Source organism: Pipistrellus kuhlii, unplaced genomic scaffold, assembly GCF_014108245.1.
Source record: "Pipistrellus kuhlii isolate mPipKuh1 unplaced genomic scaffold, mPipKuh1.p scaffold_m20_p_6, whole genome shotgun sequence".
NCBI classification, from domain to species: Eukaryota; Metazoa; Chordata; class Mammalia; order Chiroptera; family Vespertilionidae; genus Pipistrellus; species Pipistrellus kuhlii.
The window spans coordinates 2,759,212-2,768,568 of NW_023425562.1; the positions used below are offsets into that span (position 1 = coordinate 2,759,212).

Consider the following 9,357-nt stretch of genomic DNA (forward strand, 5'->3'; position numbering starts at 1 on the left):
ATTGGAGGCTGCCAACACAGCCCAGGTCATCTGTGTGTGCCCTCCAAATCGGGCCAGTTCTACCAGGCCCTTAGCTCGATTTGTTACCACATCATTCTTGTCACCTGTCAGAAGACATTTCCCCGCATGTCAGAGGAGTGGGTACCCACACTGAAGGATGCTCAGACATATCCTGGGCTAGCACCAGGGTACCCGTACTGAAGGATGCTCAGACATATCCTGGGCTAGCACCAGGAGCGCCCATACTGAAGGATGCTCAGTGCCCACACATTGAGCACCGTGGACCTGTGCTTCAGGACACAAACTGGGAGTTTTTTCACTAGTTGCCGTTTCTCTGTTGTATGGGTCGCTGGATGAATGGTCATGTCAAATAAGAGGAAATGTTACTTCTCAGTGGTTAGAATCACCTTCTCTTTTAGGTTCTTCGCCATTCACTCTCTCACTTCTCAGCTGGTATTGTCATTTGAAGGGACTCCAGGGTCTCCATCCATGTCTGGACAGTGTCTGTGGGTTCAGTGGCTTTGATGTGTTTCAGATTTTCTTCCAGTGAAGCGTCACCCCACCGGCTATCTGACTTGAGCAGTTACCTTTCTGTCCAGGAGTCACTTCTTATGCATGCTGTGGAGTTCCAGATAGAGTGGACCCCTCGTGGCCAGCTCTGTCCCTCACAGGCCAGAGGATGTGCAGTCATTCCAGAAGGATGTATAACCCCATTGTCTTTCAGTCACAGGAGCAATCCTTCTTCCACAAGGTGTGGCCAATACCCTGTCTCCAGAGTCTTCATTGTCTGGAGCCCTGCCTTGATTAGTGTCTTCTTCACTTTCTACCCTCCTTCCACAAGTCTTGCTTACTTCCATGCCACTCAGTGAGTCAGAGTGGTCATTCTGCAGTGTTTCTGATGTCACTGCTAGTTTATGGCCTGAGGGCAAGAATGTTGTCTTTTGAATGGAATTAAATCAAGACATATCATAACCCGTTGTGGAGTAATTAGGAATAAAGTGTTTTGTTTTGTTTTTCTCTCTCTCCCTATTTAGAACATTTTCCCACACCTCCACCATCTCCTCTTGTTGTGGTCACCCTTCCCCACTCAGTCCACTCTGTTCTTACTCTGACATTTCTGATACTCAGACCTCTGATTTCAGATGTTGACAGAGGTAGACCATTAATGAATACATATTCCTGTGATTCCCAGTTCTACCCACCAAGAAAACTTCCAATCTTATATTTTATTTTTTTCAGTTAGCGTTAATGGATTTCCCTGTACCAAGAAGACAAAGAAGAGAGGTTCTTTGGGAAGAGTTGTGCCCTGGCCCACGTGGCTCAGTTTGTTAGAGCATGATCCCATGCTCCGAAGGGTCCCGGGTTCCATTTCGGTCAGGGCACATGCCCAGGTCACAGGCTGCATCCCCCCTAGAGACTCTTACAGGAGGTAACAGGTCTGTGTTTCTCTCTTATGTCAATGTTTTCTCTCTCTCTCTCCCTCTACCTTTCTTTGTCTCTCAAATCAATGAAAAACATATCCTCTGGTAAAGATAAAGGATCAAAAAGAAGAAGAGTTATGAGTTCTGTTTTATGCTTGCTGGAGTAATAGTAATGATGAAGCAGCCAAATAGGCATACTCAACACTTGAGTCAGGAAAAGGTCTGAGTCAGAGATGAGGGAGTCCTTTACCTTGAGAGTGAAGCCATGGTAATTTCTGGAAAAGACATTTTTGTCATCACTCCTGGGTAAATGTATACATAATCCTAAGGAAGAATGAAGTCTATTAATGTAAGTTGAAAATACGTTAAAATAAAAATTGAGCCGGCAATTGAATAACAAAGGAAGTAAGTTTAAACTGTTCTCAAACATCAAATCATGAAGTAAAATAATTTTGGGTAGTTATTTTTATACAAATTGTATAGACCTAAAGTTTCTTTAAATTATAAAATTATATTATCCTAATTCTACATTGAAATAAGTGGTGAGTTGGAAAGAAAACAAACTCTATTTCCATTTTTCAGAACCAGGTTCTACTCCGAGTGTTGCCACTCCAGGCATATTTTTAAACACTTGATTATTTACATAACTCGATGATACCTAATATACATTATGAAGCAAATTGTTTACCAATCTAGGCTTATTGTTCATCTTTCAAAAGTAAAAACTGCCGAAACCGGTTTGGCTCAGTGGTAGAGCGTCAGTCTGCAGACTGAAAGGTCCCAGGTTCGATTCCGGTCAAGGGCATGTACCTGAGTTGCAGGCACATCCCCAGTAGGGGGTGTGCATGAGGCAGCTGGTTGATGTTTCTCTCTCTTCGACGTTTCTAGCTCTCTATCTTTCTCCCTTCCTCTCTGTAAAAAATCAATAAAATATATATATTAAAAAAAAAGTAAAAACTTTTATGTAGCTGTTGAGGTAATTGCATGACATAAGTCATGTGACAATAACCATTAAGTTATCTGATAAATAGCAATTTATTCCAATTTTTAAATGATGGCTTCACGTAGATTTATTATTTAACTTATCATTTTCTATTCCTATGCCAAATATTACGCTGTTCCTTGTTATTCTACCCCCTCTTCCATAATCAACCAGATATAAAATCCCCAGGTGGTGCTGAGTGCCTGTGGCCACGGCCAGAAGCTGAGAAGCTATTGATTTGATGGTTGTTTTTGGATCCCTGTGAGTCTGGCTCTTCCAAGGACCTTTTTCAGCCAAACCCTCTTGGCTCACTGGGCAAAGTAAACTCCCAGGCCTGTAAGAGGGACCTCCTGAGTAAAATCAATCACTTGAAACAGCACAAAATCAAGAATACTTTTTCATTTCTTCAGTCCCAGAATGAGTTGATCTTCCTCCACCAGTTCCTCCTCCTCACACCCAACACCCACTCCAGACTGGAGGAGACAGAGGCTTTTTAAAGGCTTCTGTGGACGAGTAATCAGCCACGCACTTCTTTGGGTGAGAACATAAGGTCAAGCCAAAAGGATAAAAAGATTAAAAAATGAAAATAAACATGTAGCATTGTATTTTAAGCCTCATGATAATCTTTCTAATTTACTATAGACTCTGTCTCTCTGCATCTAGGTAGGAATTAGCATATACTCTCTCAGATTTTTTTTTTCCTTAAACTACATTCATAATATGTTTCAGAATGAAATATTTATAAGTCACCTTTTTCAAATATGTAACAAGAGAAAGTATCACATTGCTTTAAACTAAAACATTCCATATTTTTGTCTATTCTGAATGTCAAGGGAGAATACATTTTTAGAGATGTATCTCTTTAAATATTTGCTTGGTGTTTACATTTTTGTTGATTTCTTTCTGAAATTTTATTGACATGCAAGAAATGCATGTTTCTGAAAGGATAGAAAATGTTTTTTAAAATAGGTAAGTATGGTTTACTTAAGGATCTGCCTCATTCTAAAAGATCAAGAGTTATGTCAAAAATACTTGATCATCTGCAACTTAGTTTCTGGGACAGAGATAAGGAACACACAGGCTCATTAAACTCTATTTAATCAAGTTAATTTACTACTGTAAACTAACAAGTAGAGATTTTTATTTTAAATTATGTTTTTGTCATATATAATTTGTAAAATTTGCCAGCCTTCCATGCTGACCAAATGAATAGCAATCATCTCTGTGAATGCTGTCAGGTAAAAAAAAAACAAAAAAAAACAACAAACAAACAAAAAAAACCAATCATTTTGAAGCACAGAATTCTGGCCCACAATAGCCCTGTGAAAGCCAGATCCCCTGAACCTCAGTTTCTTTGGGTATTTTTCTCATCTGTGTAATTGCAGTGATGATATTTCCTCCATCCTTTGTCAGTGTCCTTATGGTTATTATCCTGAAGGGGATTTTGAGCCAATGCAATAAACTTTGACACAAAGATAACGCTGTCAGACCCCCTTTATACTTCTCTGGCAGTCCATCTTCTTAGCACAGGTATTAAATTCCTCACCGCTCACTCATTATCCCTGACCTCCTCTGGAACCTCTGCCACATCTGCATGCCTCCTAAAGGCTTTTGGCAGAAAAGCAGCAGTAATGCTATCCTGAAACAGTTAGAGATATTGACTCTCCTGTACTGGAAAAAGAATACTTCATGGCAATGTTCTTAATATTGGCATCAATTACAATTATTTTAACATCATAACTAAAAACCCATACTTCTTAACAGTACTCCATTACGTTTTATACCATTTTATTGGTATGGTACCAGGGCAGTGGTACACTTATTTTCATTATGGGATAACACCAAAATGTTCTTGTTGTTTTGTTTTGTTTTCAAAAAGAAGGGGCTTACAACTGTACTATATTGAGAAGCCACATTAATACTTTTAGAGAAAGTTTGTACAATAAATGAGAAACTCTGAGATTAGAATTAAAATCATTGTTGTGATGGCCACCATGTGGAATCATAAATAAACACAATGACAAGAAGAGCCCACGTGCTCCAGTGGTGATGGCGGTGATGGTTATGATGGCTGTGATGGTGGTGATGGCCGTGATGGTTGTGATGGTGGTGGTGATGGTGATGGTGGTGATGGTTTTGATGGTTGTGATGGTGGTGATGATGGTGATGGTGGTGATGGTTTTGATGGTTGTGATGGTTGTGATGGTTGTGATGGTTGTGATGGCTGTGATGGTTGTGATGGCGGTGATGGCTGTGATGGCGGTGATGGCTGTGATGGCTGTGATGGTTTTGATGGTTGTGATGGTTGTGATGGCTGTGATGGTTGTGATGGCGGTGATGGCGGTGATGGCTGTGATGGTGGTGAGGGTTGTGATGGTTGTGATGGTGGTGATGATGGTGATGGTGGTGATGGCTGTGATGGTGTTGATGGTGGTGATGGCTGTGATGGTGCTGATGGCTGTGATGGCGGTGATGGCTGTGATGGTGCTGATGGCTGTGATGGCGGTGATGGTGATGGCTGTGATGGTGGTGATGGTGGTGATGGCGGTGATGGCTGTGATGGTGGTGATGGCTGTGATGGCGGTGATGGTGCTGATGGCTGTGATGGCTGTGATGGTGGTGATGGTGCTGATGGCTGTGATGGTTGTGATGGCGGTGATGGCTGTGATGGTGGTGATGGTTGTGATGGTGGTGATGGCTGTGATGGCGGTGATGGTGCTGATGGCTGTGATGGCTGTGATGGCTGTGATGGTGGTGAGGGTTGTGATGGTTGTGATGGTGGTGATGGCTGTGATGGCGGTGATGGTGATGGCTGTGATGGTTTTGATGGTTGTGATGGTGGTGATGGTGGTGATGGTTGTGATGGTTGTGATGGCTGTGATGGTGGTGATGGTGGTGATGGCGGTGATGGCTGTGATGGTGGTGATGGTTGTGATGATGGTGATGGTGATGGCTGTGATGGTGGTGATGGTGGTGATGGCTGTGATGGCAGTGATGGCGGTGATGGCAGTGATGGCTGTGATGGTGTTGATGGTGGTGATGGCTGTGATGGTGGTGATGGTGGTGATGGCTGTGATGGTGGTGATGGTGGTGATGGTTGTGATGGTGGTGATGGTGCTGATGGCTGTGATGGTTGTGATGGCGGTGATGGCGGTGATGGTGGTGAGGGTTGTGATGGTGGTGATGGTGGTGATGGCTGTGATGGCGGTGATGGTGATGGCTGTGATGGTGGTGATGGTGGTGATGGCTGTGATGGCAGTGATGGCGGTGATGGCAGTGATGGCTGTGATGGCGGTGATGCCATTCCATGAAATAGGATATGCTTGAAGCGGGTCCATCTGGCAGGAAGAACATGGGTCTGGACTCAGACATGTGGAGTGTGAGGTGTGTGTGGCATCACACAGGTGGTATCAATTAGGCAGAAGAGAGGGTAAGTGCAAACTCAGAGACCTGGCCTTGTCCTCCGTAGCCCTGCTGGTCAGGGAGCCAGTAGAAGTCTGGTTTCTGAATGAAGTCTCCCAGAGAAACAGTATCAAGTGAGAGGAGGAGGACATGCAGTCAGATCTTTAACAACATCCCCAGCATGTGGACGGCAGCCCTGGGAGCCCAGAAGGCATGTCCGTCCCTCTGTGTCCCTCCATTGGCTGCAGCAGCCTAAGGCCCCCAGATTGTCCGCTCCACAGAGCCTGCTCAGGGCAGGCTGGTGTGAGCACCGGTGGCCGTGCTGGAGCACCACCTTGCCAGCCCTTGGGCTTCAGTGTATTTACTGTCCTCCTGCGTGTGAAGGGCCAGCTCCTCCTGCTAACACCCGACACCCACTCTGGATGGCATTCTGTTTGAGGTCAGGCTTACGGTCAGACCCTGTGACTTCCCTAAGGAAGCCCAGGTGCAGACGCTGAGTTTGGTCCCTGAAGTAGAAGTTCTGTGATATTAGCATCTGTGAATTAAAGCTATATCTCCCCGCTCTCAAGGAGCAGGGGACAGACCTGGGTGAGCTCACTGTACCGTCTGTGCACACAGAGGGCGTGGAGACGGTTCGGAGGCGGCCAGGCCTGGAGGCCAGCAGAGCCTCCGCTAGGCTCCCTGCTGGTCCCTGCGATGATGTTTCCATGTCTGCAAAGCCTGGGAAACTAGCAAAGCAACTTAATGCAATCCGAAGAGACAGATTTAATTGGTGTGTAACTGATGAGGCTGTTTCACACAGATAACGAAATGCCGTTTTCTAAGCAAAATGAAAATGTACTTACCACACGGTGGCTGGGCAGCGGTGCAGAGTCAGGGCAGTGGCTGATGTCATGGGTGACGGCGGGATCCAGCTTTTCTTTTCTTATATTTTAATAATCCTGAATGAAGACAGAAAATACTCAGGGAAACTCAAAACTCAGAAGACACACTGGTGATACAAAATAAAATTACGTTTTCAAATAGTACTTCATTTCATGAAAACCAGACTTTATTAAATTAAATAAGAAAAGGTATGTTTGCCTTAGAACATGATTGTTACTAAGTGCACACACACACACACACACACACACACACACACTCAGACCACACATACAAAGTCATTAAACTGGCATCGCTAAGATTCACAGCTGTTACTTGTGAGCTGGAAAATTTGTTTTTTTAATAAAAACCACAAATTAAATATTGCAGTTGCCCTGCATCCTAATTTTATAAGCTCTTTAAGCATTTGTAAATACTGGAATTGAGAGACACTATGTCATTTTGCTTAGTTGATCCTAAGGCAGTAAATAACCAGTTAGAAAAATGTATGTCACGGTGGGATTAGCCTGGGGCCCCTTTTCCCTCAGACTCTTGGGATGCTTTAATGGTAGAACTGTGTACATCACTGGTGTCTGGCCTCCATGTGTGGTCACTCCTACAGGAAACGATCGCATTAGCCTGTGCCGAATAGTGACTCACAGATGGTGTGTGTGTCTGGACTCTCCGAATGTGACCTTACTTGTAAATAGGGCTCGTGAAGATGTAATGAGTTAGTATGTTAGGGTGGACCCCACCTTCAGTGACTGGTGTCTTTACAAGAAGTGGAGAGGATGTGTAGTCACACACACACACACACACACGTGAGCACACAGACATGAGGGAGTGATGCAGCTATAAGTTAGGGCATGCGTTCTTTAGAGATACAGAAGCTAGGTACAGCAAGGAAGGATATTTTCCTTGATCCCTGAGGGAGGATGTCCCTGCTGATCCTTTGATCTCAAAGGTCTGCACTCCAAAACTGGGAGAGAGCAAGAGCTGCTGTTAAAAGCCACCCAGTCTGTGGCCAGTGGTTACAGCAGCCCTGAGCTGCTGCCATTCCTTCCAGAAGAAGAACAGGCTGAGATAAATGATTCTCTCTACATCTGTGTACGTACATATTTACTTACAATATTACTCAAATAGTGCATAGACTTTAAGATGCAAAGATTCCTAAAAAATGGTTAACGTAGCTGCTAATTAAAAAACATTAGAAAGTGTTTTATTGGTTATCAGTGCTATGGAAATGCTAGTTGTCCACACAGCTATGCTGTTTAGCTTCGGACTCCATGTATCCTATAAATTAGGGTGATTTCATTTTCCCCGCCCATGTCCTAAAGCAGTCATTAGCACAGATATAAATTATTCCCCCACTGTACACAATTCATCTCCAAGAAGGATGAAACTGAAAAATTGAACTCATAAATCAGGGCCAGTGCAGAAATCACGCCGCTGACTAATACATGAGTGTGGTATATTTTTTTCTGGGAATGCAGAATTACTAATTGAAATAAATCCCAATTAATTTTGAATGGGCATGATGTAAATAATAACAATTACAATTTGGAAACCAACACTGCATTGCAAAAAATGCAATGTCTGCTTTCATTTATTTAATCACTAGTTCTTACTAGAAAAGAATAGGGGGTATTTGGAGTCTAAATAATGTTTCCTGAAACATGAAAACAATATGGAAATTGTACTGAAAGTTAAGATTGAAATAACAAGTGTTTATTGAATTTTATCTAAGTGTACACAGAATCCCAGGCCATGTGGTGAATCCTGCTTTCCTATCCAGCAACATGAATCATGCTACAGCAGTGGGATTAATGAGCTAGTACAGGAGTGTTTGACATTTGCATGGAAAGACATTTCTTTTCTTTCATATGCTTTGCTAATTGTTTCAGAGGCCAAACCTCTGCCACCCTTGTTTCTCAAGCTTCCGTGACCTGTCTTCCAGCCAGGTGTGGCCAGTGGCTGTCCTGGTGGGAGAGGGGCAGTTGATAGGTGTAAACCAGGATATGTCGCCCTCTTTTCTTAGCTTCTGCCAGTAGCTTGGGAGTGCCCACTGGACAGTGCGAAATTGTGTGGATCCTGAGCATACAGATCCTGTTTTTAAAAGTGCCATGATAGCCCCAGCCAGAGTTGCTCAATGGATAGAGAGTGTCAGCCTGCAAACTGAAAGGTCCCAGTTTTGATTCCGGCCAAGGGCACATGCCCAGGTTGTGGGTTTGATCCCCACTGGGGGACTTGCAGGAGTCAACAGATCCATGATTCTCTCTCATCATGGATGTTTCTATCTCTCTTTCCCTCTTCCTCTCTGAATCAATAAAAATATTTTTTAAATGCCATGATAGTTACACATTGTTATGTAAGTGTTCGTTTTACCTCAATCTATGGATTTTACCCATACTGTGAGTGGGAAATATTATCTCTGTCCTGATTCCACCTCTGGATCCACATTTTTCCAGGTCATTTATTATTCTAATCACTGCTTCCTTGTCTGTTAACAGTTTATCTTAGATAGAAATCATTGTTGATAGAATTAAATCAAATACTTCTGGATTAAAGCCAATATTTAAGCATTTCAATTTCTATGCAATGAGTACGTAATGTTCTTCATATTTGCACCAGTTTTTGTACCTTCACTCTCCATGACCTTATCCTGTCCCGTTACCACTTCAGCTTCATTTC

The 9,357-nt window shown here is 43.2% G+C and overlaps 1 pseudogene; it reads right to left on the bottom strand.

Annotated features, from left to right (window-relative positions):
- Positions 1–224: 224 nt before the first annotated feature.
- Positions 225–883, bottom strand: LOC118707831 (annotated as a pseudogene).
- Positions 884–9,357: the final 8,474 nt, after the last annotated feature.